The following is a 23,041-nucleotide window of genomic DNA, read 5'->3' as shown; positions in this document are numbered from 1 at the left end:
AACCTCATCAACCCTGGTGGCAGGGTTACTATTGAGTCGCCAAAGACCCCTGACATAGCTCATGTAACGATTACTCACTCACATTAGTAAATAGTAAGTTCTGGGACCACCGGCTTAACGTGCGTTCCAAAGCACGTGTCATCTTATTTTCGGACAATCAGGTGATCAACCTGTAATGTCCTAATCAAACCAGGGTGAATTTTGTGATACGACCGTAATTCGAACCCGGGACCTTGGGATCGTGAGCCCAATACTTAGCCACTGGACTACGGAGACCGTCACTTTACTAATAAGGTGGAACCCATCCGTATTACTTCCGTTTACTATAGACTGTAAACAGTGAACTTGTAAACAACCACTCTAAACAGAATGACAGTTGACAGGCTGGTCGAACTGAACGCTAAATTGTTTCCACACCACACAGACATTCTACATTATGCTGAACAAAGCCTAGACTGGGCTCAATTTGGGTGACTTATTTATTTAGGTATCTATTTAGGAAAAAGAACCATCTTCCCATATACTTACACCTTACACAAAAAACAATATGTATTTATTATTATTTATTAAATCTTATTAACTTAACATAAGCTCACGTTTATCGTTTATCCCAATAGGCTAGTTTCCAACTAGTCAAATTTGTTACTTTTTACTAAACATCAAAACACGAAATTTGTATGGAATTTGTATAAAAAAGCACACTGTGACGTCATAGAAAACATGATAAAATGTCAAACTTTTACGTTTTTCTTGATTGAATAAATATAATAAATAACTTAAATAGAAAAAAAGAAAATGTCTTTCATTACATTTAAGTAGATCAGTCTTTATTTAGTAATCAGAATTTCATAATTTATCTTGAACCTAGGACACGACCCAATTGGTAGAAGAGGTATATACCTATACATCGCAAGATGAACTAAGTACCCACGCTTCACCGAGCTTTCTGTTAGACCAATATATAGGTGGTGGTTAGACCAATAGGTAGGTGGTGGTGGGAGCCGTATCGCCGTCTATAACGGTCGAGCCAATTGTTTTATCTAAAACTGCACTTAAGATAAATTAATAACTCATTGGTGCAAGTCCGGTACTGGAACTCGAACCGGGGCGATCCCTTTCCCCTTGAGGTGCAAGAAAAGATCATCTCCAATCCATTTGTCCGGCCAAGTAGAAAATCGTAACTCATCCACGTCGAAAATAAGACACTTGCTACCATAACTGCATCCAATTTGTGTTATACCTATATTTCTTTGCATAAGTATATGTTTGTCGCATGAAATTAGTTCCAAATACAGAAGTGTGATGTTTTAACAAGTGGAAGTAGGTAGGCATGAATGGTTCATTAAAGTACCGTACCTATTAATAATGCGATATTCAGTTTAATGCAAATGTAAGACAGACAATTTGGTTTATCATACATTCAAACGGTAATTGGCAAACAATATGTAAGTTTTAATTGATGTTGTGTGACTACTTGTATATTTTCCATAACCAGTAGCTATATAATGAAATTTATACTAAATTGGAAACAAGACACATAGCTGGCGAAAAATGGGTGAGCTCGATCATTTCATGAAATATTTCGTGAAATAGAATATAACTCGTTGGCCAAAAAACGTTTAACGACAAAAGCAACTAAAATGCATGATTACTTTATGATATGGCCAAACGTTGATTAAAATATCATTAAACGTTGACGTTTCAACGATATGGTCAACTTAAGTTGGCTATTTTATGAAATATAACTATTTCATGAAATGGTCGAATACATCATGAAATGATCAATTCTAAGATCTGGCCACTATTCCCCTCTGCCTACCCCTTCGGAAATACAGGCGTGATGCTACCTTATGTTTGTGTTCTGTCAAACACAAGACAAGTTTATTTCTATAATATTATTTTTGTGTATCATATGATTATGTTCATTATGTATTTTATTAATTAGGTATATGTATATTCGATCAATTAGCAGAACCTAAACATACGTATATTACACATTACTTTCATAATGAATACGTAAATACAACAGATAATTAAAAAAAATACTTGATGAACACTGGGCCGACAAGGCGAGATAAATAACCGGGTGCAGGATTTTGTAGGAAACCGCCAACAAAACCTCGAAAAACGGTTACTCAATCCCGCTTTCCTGAATTCGTGTGCAGCGAGCACTAATAAAAACATTTTAAAGTTTTCATCTATTTTCAAACGTAATAATTGTTTAAACTTTTTAAATTTAGAATGAGATATTTTGAAAAACAATACCCGAAATTTTATCCTGAAACATACCTTATTCACGAAACACTGATCCGACGTTACACCGCGAAGCTTTCACTACTTATTGCATGTTTTTCAAGATGTAACTGGCTGAAAACTTTATCGTCACAACCGATTATCTAAACTCGCGACGAGTGGTACTGTACGAGACAGTTTCACGTCACTTCCGGTCCTTAGCTTCCTCATAGGGCGCACTGAATAGTTTTTATATTTCAAAAGTTCTTATTTATTTTTTAAATTATTAATAAGTTCACAAACTTTTTCGAACGCTCGAAATTTGAATGTTGTTTTCTTAATTGGAACGGCGAAGGCGTGTGTTCTGCGTAAGGTGTAGCGCGTGTGTGGATGTGTGAAGGCACGCGCGCTAAGTTTTGCTGTTCGCGGCTCTTTGCTGGTATGCTGATGTTCCGATCAGCAGCAAACAAGCCTCCCCACCTCGTGCATTGTTGCTGACAATTATCTCGTATAAACGGCACTAATCTGCTTCCCGCTGTGAATCGCACGTTTGAGAATTTTCGACTGTATTTTGGTACATTGCAAAACGCAAACAAATACCTCTACACTCGTATTGGTTACATATTTTTTTCTAAATAGAGCCGTTACGAAGGGTACATGCTATGTAAATTCTTTTGATGCCTATTTGACAGATATTAAGTATTTAAGCAGAGAATACTTAACAACAATACAAAAACATAAATTATATATAAAATACCTCCATAAAACGCGTCACATCGAGGCAAGGTGCCCAACAAGCTGGCAGCATTGCCTCTGAACAAAACCAGACCAGACTAGAAAATAAATCAGAGAATTGAGGGAATATTTATTTCCAATAAGTAACTAATTTAGTCCATTTTCCGTAGTATATAGTTCTTAAGTACTATAGAATACATTTATATGCAAGCAACGGGTATGTTTGTAGTAGCTCTACCAGCGATATCTAGTTGATTGATGGCATCTAACCACACCTAACCCACCTAACTAAAACAAGTTGAAACTAACCGATAGCACATTATCTAGCAAACTTGGTAAAAATAACGATTCTGCAATAATGTACTACGTACTACGTCCACACTGTCTCTACGTAGTAGAGTCACATTCTTATTTGTTAATTCGTGGACGTCATCTAAATCAACAAAGTATTAAATGATTACTTACTTACATAGAAAACAACCTATATATGTCCCACTGCTGGGCACAGGCCCGCCTCGATCAATCGGAGGGGTATGAACATACTCCACCACGCTCCACTGCAAGTTGCTGGAGATGTTTGATCTAGTAACCCGGACCAACGGCTAACGTGTCTTCCGAAGTGCAGAAACTACTTACTTTTTCGGACAATCAGGTGATTCAGATTATAATGTCCTCACCAGGGAAAGAATAGTCTCACATAGTGATTTCGACAAAGTCCCTTTCCTCCAGATCATGAGCCCAACGCTTTACATACAGACCACTGAGGCTGTATGAAAAATGTTACTTAAGCAAACAATAAAAAACATCTGGGGGCACGGGAGTGCCCCCGCCAAGACGAGTAAAGCGAAGCGCAAATCGCTAGGGCATGGCCTATACCTACCTATTTTATCGAAACGTTTCGTCAATTTTGTAATCCTCATAGCTCTAGTTTGGATTATGCCAGATAAACCAAATTTGCCAAATTCACATTTTGCCTAATGTGTAGTTTGTGAATATAGGGTTTTTATAGTTAGCCCGTGTAAAGTTAGAAGCTTGGCTCTAGAGATCTGATAACTTTTTGATATTACGATCTTGGCATTTTATATGAAAATGTTTTTGTTGGGATGCATTTTCTTGACACTTGAAAATAAACAGCGTGTGTGTTCTTACTTACTGGTTATCATATCCTATTTAGGACTTCATATATTATCTAAAGTGGCTTGCAAGTTGTCTTCTGAGTACTTGTGACTCGGCCCTCTCTATTAGGGACTAAGGACGCTTAGGTATGCGAGTTTATGTTTGCATGTATAAATACTGCTTACAAAACTTAATCCTTAATGGCTTTTACTTGGCACTTAAAGTAGCTGGCTATGAGTAGGTGTACATACTATACAGCTTCGAGGATACTACACGCGACTTTGCTGTTATGTTGTTTACTTTTTCAATAAAAAGTCAATAAACAGGCAAACTGCGAATTTGACCGACACATTGATATTTTTCAATTGTTTTTGCTCTCAAGGTATTTCCCCTTGTGTCATTGGTGCTAGGCGATCATATAAATAGGATGTAAAAACTTTAAGTCAACAAAGTTGGTGTTCTGCGACATTGCAACCTCACGCCAAAACTCGCGTGTACTTGAACATCATAATTAGCAAATCACTGTTTTATCTTCTACGTTACAAAATTTTAGAATAAGGTCATTAAGTAATAGAATTTGTACATACGTTAACTCACGCCTGTTGTCCCCAATGGGGTGGGCAGAGGCACAGACAGGTATTCAAAGGAAACTTGCAACCATACATACATACATACATAAACTCACGCCCGTAATCCCTAATGGGGTGGGCAGAGCCACAAGTAATCAAAGACAACTTGCAGCCACTGTTGATACGAAGTCCAAAGATGGATATGATGAACTTGCAACCAAATTTCGAATAAAAATAATTTTAATAAAATGAATAATAAAAGCATTAAAATATAAACCAATAATTATTAAAAAAGAACCCTAAAGCGGATAATGTACATTTAAGTAGGTATTTATTCTCGTTAATGTCTTACTGCAGTTTCTTTTTGCGTTGAATGACTTCGTTAGCAATAAAATTTACATAAAACAAGAAATTGTTTGTGTTCATTTTACGAGTATGTAAAGGGTCTTTTTTCACGTACATTGCTTTAACAATTTGTTCATAAGTTCATAACACTTTTAAGTATTTAAGTACTTACTTAGGCATTTGGAGTATTTTTAGGGTTTCGAAACTCAAAAGGAAAAACGGAACCTTTATGTCAGTCCTTCTGTCTGTGAAGAAGTTTTCCTCGGAAACGCGTGGTGTTATCAAGTTGAAATTATCATCTAATACTAATGTCGGCGGTCTATTGAAGCTGTATAAAAATCAGGCTTCCAAATCAATTAAATCCGAAGATATTTAAAGTAAGTTATCAGATTAAGCCTTGTATTCATACATTTCGTCGGGGAACAAAAAATTATAGGTCTATCCCATTGACCTAGATTCATGAAATTTGACGGAGGGCCTTATAGCACAAGTAAACGAAAAATCAGAAAATTGAAAATTATTATTATTATTGAGAGCATGTTATGTGCGATATTAATGGGGCTAACGTAATTGCATTTAATGACATAAAAACCTATAGTTACTAATTTAAATTTTTACTTTATTGAACTCTCTCTCTATTTAAGAGCTGCGCTCTTGTCGGTGGAGTAACCGCCATTCCTCTCTTCTTCCCGCCAAAACCTTCACCTCCCGATACGACACGATCTGCACCTTCTCTTTTATTTTTTTCATAAATGTTATCCTAGGTCTACCCCTTCCTCTCTTCCCTTAAATTTTTCCTTCTATAATGTTTGTTATAAATGAATCGTGTCGTATCAGGTGGCCAATCATATTGAACAGAAAGGTTAATTTGTTCCGTCACAAATAATATATGTATAATATGTTTGTGATTGCAAAGTTATTTGTACTTGGTAAACTAATCGCGAGTTATTTCGATGTATGGAGACAATAGTCAACGGCAAAGTTAAGGCCTGAGAACCCTTGGTGCTTGAGTCGGACTCGCATTTGACCGATTTTTTTAATATTTGTTTGTTATATTCCAGTATAATGCACAATTTGAGTGCGCCGACGCCGACGTTCGTGCGTAAGACACAATGTCACAAGTTTGTTGAGGTCAATACAAAACAGTTCAACGCGTTCATCGTTCGATATTTGCTGCATAGAAATCATTTCTAATAGTTCAAAAAATATTAGTCTAATATAACATAAATATAAACATAACATAGCTTCACGCCTTCGAGAATATGAAAGAGGTAACGTGCATAAATATAAAAGGAAGTATATAATTTATAATTGACAAAAAACATTTCTATTTTTTATTAAAATAATAAGTACTTTGTGTAAAAGCACGTTTGTAAAGATAAATATTGTTGCGACAAGGAAAAATCATTAGGCTTACCTGCAACCGGCCATTTAATAAATTAAAAAACTAAGATTAAATAAAGTCAACGTAACGTAAAATGCACTGGTTGTCGAGAGGATAAAATATATCTGAAAATAAGAACATTTTGTTGCTAACTTGCTATTCGTTTAAGGGATAAACTAAGATTATTAAAATATTGTACAGTCATGAGCAATATCATGTACCCACTTTAGAACCCTGTCGTACTATCATATTTGTCATTTAATGAGACTTACTGTTTAATTTGTCAAAAAAGTTAATGTGACATGGTTTCAAAGTGTACATATTAGTACTTGTAACCGTACATGTTCGTTTCCACGTTATCTCACGCCGCGACATGACGCTATGGCGTACCGTAAAAATTCACGATGGATAATGGTGCATCGCGCCATGCCATTGGTATAGGTATTACATACATACATTAACTCGAGCCTATTTTCTACCAAGATAAGCAGAGACTATGGAATTCCATTTGCTTCGATCCCGACATACTTGCTTCCTCCACATTCATCAATCGTTTCATACACGCACGCCGGTTCAGAGTAGATCTTACTGAACCTTTTCTAAGGACATTTCCAATTTGGTCAATTTAAGTCTTTCTAGGTGTTCTCCTGCCTCGCTACCACCAACCTTCGCTTTATATACCGCTTTCGTAATCCTAGTATCCTTAATCCGCTCTGTGTCCAAACCAACTTAACATCATGCCCTTCTCAATCTTAGTCACTATATCGTCTTTTACACCACATCTCTCTCTTATCACTCTGTTTCTCACTCTATCACTTAATTTAATACCGCAGATGCTATGCAACGAGTGAAGGTATTCGTTATTTCATAAAGTTCATTTTTAAATTAACTGCATTTGACGATACGTCGTGTCGACGGCAATCTGCCATCGTGTCACGTTGCGATGTCGTAACGTGTTTATGTGTGATAGCCGTAAGTGACCAGGTGTCCGCGACCCTCGGTTTCTATAGCGTTGCCTAATGTCAAGGCCGTGTTTGTGACAATCTGCCTGAAACGTGCCGATAGTAGGGCACTATAATATTTGATGTTGAAACATATGTAGCTAGTTCACCTCTAGTTCACGATAAAGGGCACACTAGGCTACTTTACAACCTAATCAAATGAGATACTTTTCACGAAACGTCAAAACAAAAACAAAACAAAGTTTTGTTTGGAGTTTGTATGGAAATACTGTCCTGTGACGTCATCAAAAAAACCGGTCAAACGTCGTACTCATTGTTACTTAATTCATAAATGAAATTCGAAAATAAGTCGAAAAGCAAAATGAGATTGATTTTTTAAATCATCATCTTAGACTGGCTTCTATTTCTAGACTAGTATTTTATAATTTATCTTTGACCCAGTCCAATACCCTATTCAATTCAATTCAATTCTTTATTCATAATAAACATTAGGTACACGTCAACAAATATTTCGATGAGTACACATTATACCCTACCCCCCCTACTACCCCCTACCCCTACCCCCTACCCTACCCTACCCACCCTACCCTATACCCTACCCTACCCTACCCCCCTACCCTACCCTACCCTACCCTATACTTCTGTTTAACACCTGCTGTACTGCTGCAGTAGATCTAAGTGATCACTAATTTAAGAGCCACGCTCTGGTCGGTGCAGCATTTTCCATGCTACTTTTTAGGGAAAAATAAGGCAGTGGGTTCTTGCCTTCCGCCCCGCAGTACTCTGTCTGACGCGAGTGGGATGGCGCCCCAGAGTAAATCTAAGTACATACTTATATTATACATTGTTTTAAGTTTACGCGGTTATCATCAAGAGACTCCAGGGAGTCTCATATACATTTAAACACGGTAAGAACCCGTTATTATGTGTTTTAATCATATTTATATTTTTGTTTCTATTTGAGAATATTGTTATGACACTATATTTAACAGTTCACTGGAAATCCAACTTAATCTTGTATCCAGACAGAAAAAAAGAAAATATTCACACCTTGAACAAAACAAACATTTATGTACCACCTACGTATGTATAATATTTTGCAGATGTACCCAGTCGTTTGTCTAGACAACAATAATGCAAGTAACAAGTGTTATACTCGTAAGTGTATCATTATTTTTACAATTATTAAGAGATTATTCTTATACGAGCAACAGTATAACATGTGGGATAACAAGGCTCAGTAGAGGGAAGTGCATAGGCTGTTATAAAGACCTTACTGTCTCGTGAGTACCAGAGCGGGTCAGTCAAGGTGAAGGCTCGATTGTAGTCAAGCACAATATGTTTAGTTATGGGCTAGAAAAGTTGTCGTCAAAACCTTTTATTTTATTTAAAAAAAGTAGACTGTTATTTTCAAGCATGCTTTATCGTATCAACAATACTGTCCTAACTATCTAATGACTTAAGTACAAACAAAATTACATAGGTACTCTAGATGCTACAATGCAAAAAAAATGTTCGGTCATTTCTTTGAAGCTATTGTTTTGAACGTTCTCATGATTTTATGATTTAACCACGCATTTGGTATATCTGAAGATCATCGACGGCTTTGAAATACTATACTTAATGTTGCCGTTGAAAAAAATATATTTCAAACTCAAGGCTAGATAATTCGGATCACACAGGCCCTTTGCACTTGACATGACAAGTCACTTGTCCATTATGATGTATGAGTAGTATTAAATAAGGCATTTGGCCAGAGCTAAGGCACTTGAGACCGCCCCTTCGGGTTGTTGACATTAACCATGCGGAAACCGGCAACCAACCGGTTGGTTGACGAAGGTTGACCAAATCTCGTCAATGAGACCCACTTCACGAAGAATTCGTGCTACTTCTCTTAGTGGTTTGTTTACGTTTAGGATTTCGGATGTTCTGTTATGTAAAATAATTGAGGTTAATTGAGATTGCGAATTTTCGTTTTGAAATTGGTTCTCTAGGCAGTTAGAATCAAACAATACAATTATCTGTCAGTATTGTAATGTGTGATTGAATACCTGTTCAAAACTGTATTCCTCGTAATTAGTAGCGACCAAACATCAGTCAGGGTTCTAAGAAATGCAAATGTTATTAAAAAACAAAGCGACAAGTCTCTGGTTCGCGAATACTTTCATAGAAAGCTGGTTGCAAGCGCTTTCACTATTTTGAGGCAAGGATCTACTTATTAGTACAAGTCATTCGAACAAAATGCAGGTATGCAATCAGCTCAAAGTGTTGACAACCAACATTTTATTTTTAAACACACTTTCCATTGAGAAATTGACATCATAGCAGCATTGGCAAGCTTTTCAACTGAGAACTGACATATTTATTTGGTCACATGTTTTATTTATGTTTTAATGACTTCCGCCATGTTTGTTTTGGGTAAATGATGTGGATATCCTTAGAATGTAGAGGCAGGAAGTGACGTGACTCGTAGACGTTATCTACAAGTTGATAATTTTTCTGTTGACAATGATACTTTATTTTTAAGACGAGCAAACTTTGGCAATATCAGAGTCAGTGTCTTGTGTTTCTTACAATAATTGATTAGGACATGTTGTATATAAATCTATCATTGAAAGTTTAGCTGAGCTAAGCTACATGTACATATAAGAAAATTAAATTATTTATTTTGGCACTCGACATATTAATTTACACTATATACCTATACCTAGCTTGCATTAAATTCGGGGTAATAATGTTCCCTTTTTGCTAATATACCAAGTTTTAGCTTCCTACCCTAAAAGCTGCGAAAAGTCCCGTATAAAATTTAACTCCCTCTGTGAAGGGTTGATGGCAGATAGGGGGGAAAAAATTATGCAAGATTTTTTTATTAGTCGCATACCAATTTTTAGCTTCCTACCTTGAAAATTGCGGAATGCTCCATACAAAATTCCACCCCCCATTTTAGGGAAGTGGGAGGTTAGAAAGAGAGAAAAGTATAACTCAAGGAGCCTAATCCCGTCAATCTCAAAAGGAATCTCGACATATTATGCTTCGGGATTGATTCCGAAAAATTAGATGACGCGAGATCGGAATTGTAATCCCTAGTCTGCACTATGACAACCGACCAATTTATATAAACAAGTGTTTAAATCATGAAATGACCATTCACCAAATGATTTGTTTATTCCTGTTAATTACGGACGTGAGTTTATGTATGTATGTACGTAGTTATGTGACATGTTTGCATGTAGGTAATTGCTTGGGATTAAACGTAGTAACAGTATGAGGGGTCCAAACTGATGCAACTCATTCAATTATTTAATACTAACTACGCACCTGACGGCGTATTATAAACCCGTGTTCTTATTTATAATGTTTTTATTAGTCTTTCGTTCTAATTCCTAAACCGGTTTCATAATACATATTAAAATATATTGGGCGCCGGTACTCTCGACATAATTCGTTAATCAAACAAAGAAAAAACTTATACCAACGTCGGCACAACTATTAAAAATCTGTCCATTTTTTGTATTTATTAATAAGAAACAGGAAAATATACAAAAGACGGGTTTATACATGTATAATAAAAAAAACATAACAACACGTGACATTGTCAAGTTGACAACGTGTTAGTTGCCTATGCTTAATAATTAAGATTGAAGTATTGCCTCGATACTATTTTATCGTGATGGAGTCAAAATAACAAGATTAATGAAAAATAATTTCTTTTCAATGTAGATAGATAGATAAAATACTTTATTGAGCACAATGGACACAAAATACAGAGATAAGGACAACATATACAGAAAAGCACAACAGGCGGCCTAATGTAGGATCATCAGAGAACATATTTTTGAATTGAAAGGCGGAGGTCCGTGTTGTTCTATCTGCATGAGTGTGTTTATAACTTTATATACTCCTTCCAGTCGGTAGTAAGACCTGTGCCTAGTCATCATCGTCAGCCCATATTAACGTCCTCACTGCTGGGGCACGGGCTTTCCCTATGGATGGATAGGGAGATCGGGCCTTAAACCATCACGCGGGCCCAGTGCGGATTGATGGTTATTAACGACCGCTAATGCACCCGGGACCAACGGCTTAACGTGCCTTCCGAAGCACGGAGGAGCTCGAGATGAAAACTTTTTTTTTTTTGTGGTCACCCATCCTATGACCGGCTGAAAGTTGCTTAACTTCTACAATCGCAGACCGAGCGCGTTTACCGCTGTGCCTAGTAATGGGACTTATTTAGACTAGCCAAATTAAGTAGGTACAAAGGTTCACAGTGCTTTTTTGCTATTTTAATTATGTATTTTTATTTATATTATCTTGGATAGATAAATCAAAAACCTGTATTACGACCGATACGAGACACGAACGTTCAAATGAGGACTCACAAACATAATAACAAACAGAACAATAGCTCTTGGAAAAACATTTTTTTTTAATTGTAGTAAAAATAAAACTTTTTGTTATCATAATTATATTATTGTGTGCATTAACTAATTAAACTTCATCATTAATAATAGCTTCTTTGTGTACTTAAGTATATTTTTGAATTTACCGCGTAAATATTCTTATTAGAAAATAACTAGGCAAGTAAATATTTACTTTGATAAAAAAATTAAATAGTCAAGCGAAAGTCGTTTTTAACGTCTTGGGACTTTGAAATTAGAACCGAAGCATATCACTTGAATATATTGAAATATATATAGTTCTTGAAATATAAAAATAATGTGTGGAAATGATGGAAGCCTATGTATATAGATTATGCAGGCCAATGTTGGGTACATGAGCGGAATGATGCAGGTGATTTAATTAGATAAGTACTTAGATGGAAAAGTTTAGCTAGAGCCTTGCTTTTATTCTTATCCCGTCCGAGTTCGACTATTTCGATTTAATACGCTACTTGACAGCATAGGGCTTTTTGGCGGGAACGGGAACGGGACAGTTGCTTTCTTCATTGAATGATCTAAATAATTAATACGAAGTGGTGTTTTGTGGTTAATGATCGCATTAAGTTAGTCGGAAAACATTCGCGACAGTGTTATTATATCGGAGTATTCAATAAACAAAGTGTATCTACCTATTTTCGCTTCGTGCCAACAAGCCGCTCCATAACTCAAAAGTTTATGCGGACTTTTGAGTTAATTCGTTTGGGGTTCGGAGTAGGAGTCTACTCCGAGGGTGAGGGCTTAGGTTTCATCATCATCACCTTTCATCATTTCATTAATCATCAAGAAAAAAATACGTAAGACATGGCTGTATGGGCATTGTTCCCTTTGGCTTACCCTTCGGGGAAAACCAAAACAAAAAAAAAATTGACAACATAGTCAAAAGAGATACTTTTTACGAAACGTCAGAATGAAAGTTTTCTTTGGAATTTGTATGGAAATACTGTCTTGTGACGTCATCAATAAAGGCGGTCAAACGTCGTACTCATTGTTACTTAATTCATAAATGAAATTCGAAAATAAGTCGAAAAGTAAAATGAGATTGAGTTTTGGTCATCTTAGACTGGCTTATATTTCCAGATTAGCATTTTATAATTCATCTTTAATCCTATAGATGAATTATTTCACCGCGGAATTCTGAAAGAAAATCTGTTTCTCAGAATAATAAAATAACTGATTTGATAGGTACGTCAGTGAGTGACGTCGTCAATATTGACTATGGGTATCTTGACGTGTTATCAGCGCTATTTACCCCCTGATCCTATTTGTGGAACGACCGTGAAGAATAGTAGATAATTATTTCTATGCAGCAAATTTCAGGGGTACAGTTAGATATCGTATAGTATAATTATTAATATATATATATATTCTTTATTTCACAAATTTTTAGTTACATCGTGGCCGAGACCTCCCATTAAGTAATCCTAGGATACTTGTGGCGGGAATGTCTCGCAATTCCCAAGGGGTAGGTACAGTTAGGGGTAGGTATAATTGTAGCGTAGATTTTACTTTTGACCAATTTTGATTATATTTTCTAAATGAGTTATTCATAGTACTCATCTAGGTGTTCAGTAGAATGTGTTTTAGTATAAACCTGTCCTTACTCACCTAATGCCTCATTTTTTGAATTTTTAATACTTGGGGATTAAAATGGCCATATCGAAGCAATTCATCTCAGATAGCAATATTGCTATTTGACATTTGTTGGCATTTCGCACTTACTTTTATACGCGCAAATGTCAAAATGCAATATTGCTTTCTTAGATGAATTGCTTCGATGTGGCCCATTTTACCACATTGTCTTTATGTTAATTTCCTTTCAAAAAGGTAAATTGTAATTACCGTGATTTTAGAAAGAGAATTTATGACCTTCCTACGCGTCTATATTTATTATATTTTTATTATTAAACATTCCTCATGTTATTTACATACTTACATACATAAAGTCGCGTCTAGTTTCCACTAAACTATTTTTATTTGTATTCTTATTATAACATAACATTGCATCACGCCTGTATCCCCGAAAGGCTAGGCAGAGGTGTACAGTATACACAATTAGCTACTTGACAGTTTCGGATGAGTATTTAAAAAAATACAAACCCTTATTTTATACATTGTACCTCTCAAAATATTTTATTATCTCGAAAAATCTTTATATAAAGAAAAAACATATTTTTCTTCATTAATTTCAAATTTCGAGCGTAAACGGTTGGTCACGTGATATTTTGCCCAGTGACGTCATATTTCAATAAACTAAAACTGGCAAACAGTATAACTTGAAACTGGACAGGCCGCCCGTATTTCGGGTCTTGCAATACACATACAAAATATCGCATTCTTATTTTGTTAAAATAAAATATTTAAAAATGATCTAAATAAACAAAAACTATTGGATAATTACTGTTAAATGTATATATACTTATTACGTACACACACAAACTCACACCCGTAATACCTAATGGGATGGGCAGAGAAAGTTATCAAAGACAACTTGCAACCACTGTTGTTTGCCAAGTTAGTTTTTCTAATGCTGTTTTGAACTTCACATACCTACTTTTTATGTATTGTTTTCTTTTTTATACTAATTATTTTTTATTAACAATACGAAACTCGTATTGGGAGCTGGTGCCCTTGGTGTAGCGAGACAAACCAGTTTTGATACTTAGGTACCTATTTGATTTCAAAATCGCGTATTGACGTGGGCTTTTATATATGTCACTACATTACAATAATAACAGCAATAATAATGGACTGAAATAATAATTATAAGGTTTAGGTTGATATTATGTTAAGCCGTTGGTCCCCGTGGTCCCGGGCTACTAGCATAAATACCTCCACCAACCCGCAGTGGAGCAGCGTGTTGGAGTATGCTCCATACCCACATCGGTTGATTGAGGTGAGGCCTATGCCAGCAGTGGGACGTATATAGGCTATTTATGTTATGTTATGTAGACAGATATTAAGCGGCAAAGAATGAGGGTAGACAGATATGTCTGCCCGTAGAAAATTATGGATCTACCTACTCCACTCCAATCTCATCAGTCATCCCGTGATCATGGCACTTGCAACAGTGTCGAAATATCGGGAGTCTCATATCCCCATTTAAACGCGGTAAGAACCCGTTATTATGTGTTTTAATTATGATAATAACCGCGTAAACTTAAAACAATGTATAGACAGATATTGTTATTCAACAACAATAAATGGCAGATATCTTCTCTTCTTCTTCTATCGTGTGGATTGAGAGGTACATTACCAACCTCATCAACCCTGGTGTCAGGGTTATTATTGAGCCGCCAAAGGCCCCTGACATGGCTCATGTAACGACTACTTACTTACATCATTAAGTAGTAACCGGGACCAACGGCTTAACGTGCCTTCCGAAGCACGGATCATCTTACTTTTTGGACAATCAGGTGATCAGCCTGTAATGTCCTAACCAAACTAGGGATCACAAAGTGATTTTTGTGATATGTCCCCACCGGGATTCGAACCCAATGGCAGATATAAAAAATAACTTTGCAATGAGTGATGTCCCAGGCTACGTTCCTCAAAAACAATGTAGATGGCGTTGCACAGCTTTAACAGAATTACCTATTTTCTCATTACTCGGTTTCTTACATAATTATCAAAATACGATGTTATGGCAGAAGCATATAAGTATACAAAAATAATTGTTGCTTGATATTTGGATCACATTATGTATATTATGTTGCTACAGTTGCTTCTCTTTATCTTGATCAGAATAATGATCGGTGGAAGATGTAATTGTGCCTGGGTGTAATAAAAAGAGTTATCATTTATACCCAAAAGTAAAGATGAAAGATGCATGTCTGTTATCCATGAAATTAGAAGGTTAAACGAAAGAAAGTACGACGTAGAGGAAGACCTAAGCTGAGATGGTTGAGTGTCGTGGAGAAAGACATGGAGAGTTGCGGGTTATCCGAAGATGATGTCCAGGATAGGGCAAAGTGGAGGAAGAACAGTAGGAAAGCAGACCTCGGCGCAAGACGGCGGGATTCACGCTAGGAAGAAGAAGAAGAAGAAACGAAGGAAAATCTGTACTGCGCCATCTAGATATTGTTTTTAAGACACGTAGCGTAGCCTGGAGTCCCTCATTCTCCATTTAAAGGATCACCTAAGTACCTACACACCATTTAAGTACCCTATGTATGCAAACTTCTTACTCGTTACGTTTGTTTTATAACATATTTGCTGGCTTTTAACACTTTAAATCTTAAAAAACACTACGTCACGTTATGACCACGGGACATTCTGAGGATTCACCACTTCTGCAATATTTCGTCATGTTAACCGCGATAAGCGTATGGCCGCTAAACGCTGCTCGTCCAACCAGTTTAATAAGCGTCGTGACCCTTTTAAATTCCCTTTACATCAAAAGTAACAACCGCCATGTCAGGGATCGGAATAAATTAGCTAAGGTAAAGTGTCAAATGAGCCGTGCTTCTCCAATTATCGGGGTTTACTCACCATCCTTCAGGTGGAAACCAGCAGATGGGTTTATGGAGTCAACGAATTACTTATACGTTACTTTTATCATAGTTTTTTTTTTAAGAATATGGTCTGAATACAAGACGGGCATGCCGAACGTGTTAAACCCATTTTTTTTCTTTTGTAATTTTGAGGTCGTCTCAATGTAATTTTGTTATTTAAATTTCAAATTCTTAGGATGACGTGTTCGTGTTTTCATTAGGATGCAAATATTGTTTTTGACTGAAACCGGTACTTTAATTCTTCCTTAAAGCTTGTTGCACACAGCGGCGGCGCGGTGTGTGTTATTTATTTATTAAAGGTCACCAACAGAGATTTTGTCATAGGAGTACTTATGATTTTTTTTTCGGCGGTTTCATGAAAATCTCGCTCCCGGGCCGCGATACAGCGTCTATGTGCACTGGGAAAGGTTATAAGCCTTTTGGGGGAACCTCCAAAAAGTTTGGTTACGATCCAGACACCATACAGCAATGGTTTCTTTGCCCTAAACGACCTAAAAGCACTTGAAATGATCTAGATAAAGACTCACCGGTCGTAGTGCCTCTTCCTGCACGAAAGTCGGTTGATAGATGTTCTGCCACTGGAGTGGCTATGAACAAACCTCTTCGAGGTAAAAGTTTAACACAAGAAGTGTCTCGGAGGAACACCCGCAACGGAGTGTGAACCAGGCACTCTCACGCACCCTATATATCAAGAACACGACAAACTACAGTCAACACACAACATCCATAAGCAAATACTACGCAAAAACAGGTAAATACTATTTGCCATAGGATTTCATATGTCTCAGAGGTATAAAGTTTTCCGGAACATAATTAGATGATAAATAATGTTGTGATTTGATATCTAGAATCTATTAAATACCTTGGGATTCCTTTCTTTTTTAATTACACCTTTGTTGGGTGTCAATATTTCTTTTCTTTTTTTACGTATTTTAATTCTCTATGTTTACGTTTACATCCAATTATGGACCCATTTATAAGCCTAAAAATGGGTCGATTGTCAAGACACGACCTTAAAAAAACTCCCTTTAAATAATAGGTAATAACACGACAATAGAAAAAAACTAAGTAGGTACGTATAGAAAGAAATAAGTTCCATAAGACTGACGATATGGTCACCCTATTAGATTATAAGGCTCTACATTCCAAGTCCATAAATCAGCAGGTGTAAAGAAATTATGAGTATTTTTATGTTTTTCAAATTTTCTCGCAAAATGTTTGCCTAAAGGTGAATATTATTTGTATAGCTACCTGATAATAATGATAGATAACAGAATCCGCAGCTGAAACACTTTGCCGAGTAGATGTATGTAACACATCGTCATCTGGAAGATAACGCGACAAGATTTGAATACCACTTTTTTATTACTTCCCTAAAACTTATAAGGAGGTCCATCCAGGGTGTATAGGGTCGGCCATTGATCTCATACACCACACGAGAGAAAAATATATTTACAGACAAATAAAAAATCATTAAATAAACATGTAATTTGCATACCTATTATTATTTTACTGCAATAGTTACTTTATACAGGGTGTTAGTGACATCGTAACGAAAACTTTGAGGGATGATTCAGGCCATGATTCTGAGTTGATATCAAGTGGAATCCAGATGATAACTGATTTTGTTCTAAATGAACTTAACTTATACATTGTTTTAAGTTTACGCGGTTAATTATCATAATTAAAGCACATAATAACGGGTTCTTACCGCGTTTAACATAATATCGGGAGTCTCATATCCCCATTTAAACGCGGTAAGAACCCGTTATTATGTGCTTTAATTTTGAACTTAACTTATACCTACGTAATTTAACTTATATTAGTCGACTTCAAAAAGAAGGAGATCATCAATGTGCGTAATTTTTAATTATTTGCTAGAGAGACGACAAAGTTTGTCAAATGTTGTTCAGTTGTCCAAGCACACCAGAACAGACTCCTGTTTTTGTTTCCATTACAGTTATTGCCGCCATAAAAGACTAAAATACGCCTTATATGACGTCATTAAATGCTATGCACGGGAAAAACGTAAGTAAACATACCAACGTAACTAAAAAGTTCCAACGTCATCATCTCCCTAGCGATTTGTCGTTTTTACGCCTGAAAATTTGACAGGTCCGGTTTTTTACAGAAGTGCCTACCTGTCTGACCTTCCAACCTGGCGAAGGGAAAACTAGTCCAATACAGGTCCCTATCCCATCCCTCTACGCCTTTGAAAAGCATTTCTCGGGGATACGGGCTTCCTCGACGCATAATGGGCCATCAATGTGTATAAATGCGGAAAATAGAGCCCGCTACCACACGGGTTTCCTCGCGATGTTTTCTTTCATCGCTGAGCACGTAGTACTTAATTATTTATGTTATGACCCAAACCTGATTTACGCTCAAAATAACACAATCGAACACATGACGAAAAGAAAAGTTCCATGCTCTACCCAGTTTATTAATTATTATATTCAACGTAAAATTGTAAACGCCTTATGCGTAGTCTATTGTTCATTAACATATTATCTTCACGCCAGTATACGTAAGCAGGTATGACTTGCATATTATATATGTCGTGGCCAGATCTTAGTTGATCATTTCATGATATTGTGTTCTTCTTCTCTCGTGTGGGTTGTGAGGTGGAGTACAAACCTCATCAACCCTGGTGTTAGGGTTACTATTGAGCCGCCAAAGGCCCCTGACATGACTCATGTTACGACTTCTTACTTACATCAATAAGTAGTACCGAGACCAACGGCTTAACGTGCTTCCCGAAGCACGGATCATCTTACTTTCGGACAATCAGGTGATCAAACTAGGGATCACAAAGTATTTTTTGTGATATTTCTCCACCGGGATTCGAACCCGCGACCTCCGGATCGTCAGCATAACGCTCAACCACTGGACCACCACATAGCGGTGTCCATGCGAATAGTCGATTAATCTCTTAGGTTCAAAGTAATTTACCTTATTTATAGATAATATCGATATAGAAAATTATACAATTACATTGATTTATCGGTTATAATATCAATCAAGGTTTCAATATAATCGACACCAGCGCCACTACCGGTGGATAATGTTACAATTTTACGATATGATTGCCAACGGAGGCATTCCCATCACAAGTGTCATCTGACTACTTTTAGGGAAGCCCCTGTAACTTATTTGTTATAGATTTACAGAAATAAAACGCTTTTTTTTTATTTTTTTTTTAACGGTTAAATGTACAATGAAGTAATCATGCATTTAGTTGTTCATATCGTTAAACGATTTGTGTTTGGCCAAACTACATTATGATATGGCCAACGGGTGATATATGCTATTTCATGAAATATGACTATTTCACGTAGCGTAGCATTTTTTACATTGCGTGGAAAGTCCCTCATTTTCGAATGCTTTCTAGAACTAATTCAATTTATGTATAGCTCTACATTCGTGTTCGATAGGACGTTGCGTTTTGCTTGCATGCAAAATGTTTACAATTTAGTTCTAAAGTAAAATAAAGTTTATTCTACACTAAAATTAACTCACAAAAAGTTCGCAAATATCTGATCTAAACAAAACTGAGCAAATACGTTCGTAAAAAACACGATGATTAGGTATCGATCTGTCTTGATGTTTATCCTAAGGAAATAATGTGCTAAATATATATTAGTTCAGTCGGGATATTTTTCACTATAAATACAGCTTGGGTTATTTTTGAAATCAATGCAAGTGCAAAGAACATGTCCATGGACATGACTCCAGCCTTCGCAGCACAGCAGCGGCGGCAATGGTGCGAATCATATCAATAGCTTCGCCCAATATCTACGTATTCTATCTACGTAGATAGTATTCGCTGTGCAGACCCTACAGGGGCCTTAGCGATAAAATTGATAATAATTTGCTATTCGATGCGTAACTAATATAAAGCCGCAAAATATTTCTAATCACACACTCCGCAAAGTACATCGCATTGTCGTTGTGATTTACAATTATAAGTTTTACGAAATTCTATATTTTATTGTAATTATCATAAATTGTTGTGCCTTTCCCCCCAACTTAATAAATAAATAAATAGGCCCCTGGTCGTCTAATTATTAAAAATTGCAGATTTTCTTACTATAAGTACTTAGATGAATTTTAGGGAACTATGCAGCAAATCTGAAGCTCAAAAAACTGTTACTTTTCTTTTGTTCTTGATTTTTACCCAACTATGAAGAATCAAAGCCAATTATTTTTATAAAAACAATACAGTAATATTGTCCTATTATTGTATTGTTTTTTATGAGAATAATTCGCCTTTTCTTTAGTTGTCCTTTCTTATTTCCTTGATTTATCTGCATCGGTATTATTATTTTTTGTTCCGTAGATTGCACTTCTCTGCAAATCTTTACTTTTTTATCGATATAGTGCGTGCTCTATTTATTGCACGCTAAAGCATTTAACTGACCAATATTTTTTTAGAAGTTTATTTTTATCTTATCCTTGTCGTTACTTTTCTTGTTTGCCTTGATTGTCCTGTTTTACAGAAACTAGATCAGCTAGTTAATAATAATAAATAATAAAAAAGTTTATTTAGGTAAAACCTACGACACACATATACATTTACAATATTAAAATATACACACATTAATATTTGGAAAACATAAAGGTATGGGCAGTTTTACAGAAACGAATAATTCCAGCCCAAACGGAAAACCAGGTCCTTCGGGGTTTCCCTGGCGCTGATTTCCTTTACCTTTTAGGTAGTTTATAATAGCTTAGACCTTAAACAAATAAACTCTTACAGTTCTTACAAGATCTGTCTGACTGTGAAGTCTTTCAATAATAAGCACTTATTAATTCTTAGTTCCACAATGAGCCCGATACTTAGGGCTATTTATACAGGATGTTAGTGACATCGTAACGAATAATGAGGGGGATGATTCAGACCATGATTCTGAGTTAATATAAAGTGGAAAATTCCACTTGATAGCAACTCAGAATCATGGTCTGAATCATCCCTCAAAGTTTTCGTTTCGATCTCACTAACACTCAGTATCTATATTTATTATACGGTTCATTGTGCTCTAAGGGTGGTATTAATAAACTAATCTCAGCTTCGAGACTGCCCTGAAGATCATGTCAATGTGACAGTTCTTATATAAAAACAGGGACTTAAGCATGATGTTGAAGGCAGTCTCAACTGAGATTAGTTTATTAATAAGTATAAGGCTCATTGTGGAACTAACTTACTCCTAGTGTGCTTCGAACCTGCTTGTGACCTTAAAATGTATGTTAGACTGTTTTCAACAAAGTAAACTAAGTGTAATGCAATAGAGTTTCAATTACCCTCACCACTGTCTAGTACGAGTACGTACTTTCGACGTAGGGAAGACAATTTGACATGAGATTCTATCTTTAGCGTGAGCCGACATTGTTAGCGTGGTTGCAGCAGCACTTGTTCATCGGGCGTCAAATTGTCCGGGCGCAATTTATCAATAACGACAGTATAAAGTGTTCCGGTAGTCGCGCGATTTCGGCCATCATCGCCGCGTCCGCCCGCGCTACTCATGCGCACGCAACACCACGTCTTGTAAACAGCACGGGGAACATGCGACGCTTCTATTTTTTGCTTGTCCGTGGACTTTTAAAGCGTCAGGTAGGTCGGTTACCTACTTGAGTGTAATTTGCTGAATCTCTTCTTATCGTGTGGGTTGTGAGGTGGAATACCAACCGCATCAACCCTGGTGTCAGGGTTATTATTGAGCCGCCAAAGGCCCCTGACATGGCTCGTGTAACGATTGCTCACGTAAATAGTAACCAGGACCAACGGCTTAACATGCCTTCCGAAGCACGGATCGTCTTACTTTCAGTCAAACAGGTCTTCTTCTTGTCGTTTCGATGGCATGCAGATTTCTTCAGCCCAGTCAAACAGGTGATCAGCCTGTAATGTCCTAACCAAACTAGGGATCACAAAATGATTTTGTGATACGTCCCCACCGGGATTCGAACCCGGGACCTCCGGATCGTCAGCCTAACGCTCAACCACTGGACCACCACATAGCGGTGTCCATGCGAATAGTCGATTAATCTAATCGATAACCTCCGGATCGTGAGTCAATGCTCAACTACTGGACCACGGAGTCCGTCTTGCTGAATGATTTCCTTGGAATTTCCCAAATATCCATTCCTTCCGAATGGTGGTAGCACCTCTATCGCTAAAATATTGAGTGTCTCAGTTGGAGAGATTTACGAAAATAAATAGTGCTCCACAACTACGTTTAGTGGAGAGGCTGTGCAAATATCGTGGCTGATTTTGCAAACTGACGCGTCAGCAATATTTTGCTAAAAAAAGTGTCTTATTGACAACTAGCGACCCGCCCCATTTCTCAACTATTTAATGGATGTTATTATACATATAAACTTCCTCTTGAATCACTCTATCTATTAAAAAACCACATCAAAATCGTGTATATCAGGATCGCGGGTGTATTTCTCAGGTTAGCCTAAATATATTGCAGTTATTTGGTACCTTCTGTGTCCATACAATGATACATACATAAACTCACGCCTATTTCCCACCGGGGTAAGCAGAGACTATAGAATTCCATTTGCTTCGATCCTGACACACTTCTCTTGCCTCCTCCACACTCATCAATCGCTTCATACACGCACGCCGGTTCAGAGTAGTCGTATTGAACCTTTTCTAAGGACATCTCCAATTTGATCATCGTAAGTCCTTCTCGGTCTTCCCTGCCAGCCCTACCATCAACTTTCGCTGTATATACCGCTTTTGCAA

General features: G+C 36.7%; 1 protein-coding gene across 2 annotated transcripts in view; it reads right to left on the bottom strand.

The window, feature by feature from the left end:
* Window positions 1-16,959, bottom strand: part of LOC126370957 (synaptic vesicle glycoprotein 2B-like) — a 50,860-nt gene extending 33,901 nt beyond the window's left edge. The window contains exon 1 of one of the 2 annotated variants that reach the window (XM_050016108.1): window positions 16,818-16,959. The gene's annotated coding sequence lies outside the window, so the exon portion shown is untranslated. Of the gene's footprint in view, window positions 1-2,289; window positions 2,619-16,817 lie in introns of those variants that run through there. The other variant, XM_050016109.1, reaches the window with a different exon arrangement.
* Window positions 16,960-23,041: the final 6,082 nt, after the last annotated feature.

This window comes from Pectinophora gossypiella, chromosome 11 (genome assembly GCF_024362695.1).
Source record: "Pectinophora gossypiella chromosome 11, ilPecGoss1.1, whole genome shotgun sequence".
Lineage (NCBI taxonomy): Eukaryota > Metazoa > Arthropoda > Insecta > Lepidoptera > Gelechiidae > Pectinophora > Pectinophora gossypiella.
Note: the sequence above shows the minus strand (reverse complement) of the source record. Positions and strands in the feature narration are given on the sequence as shown.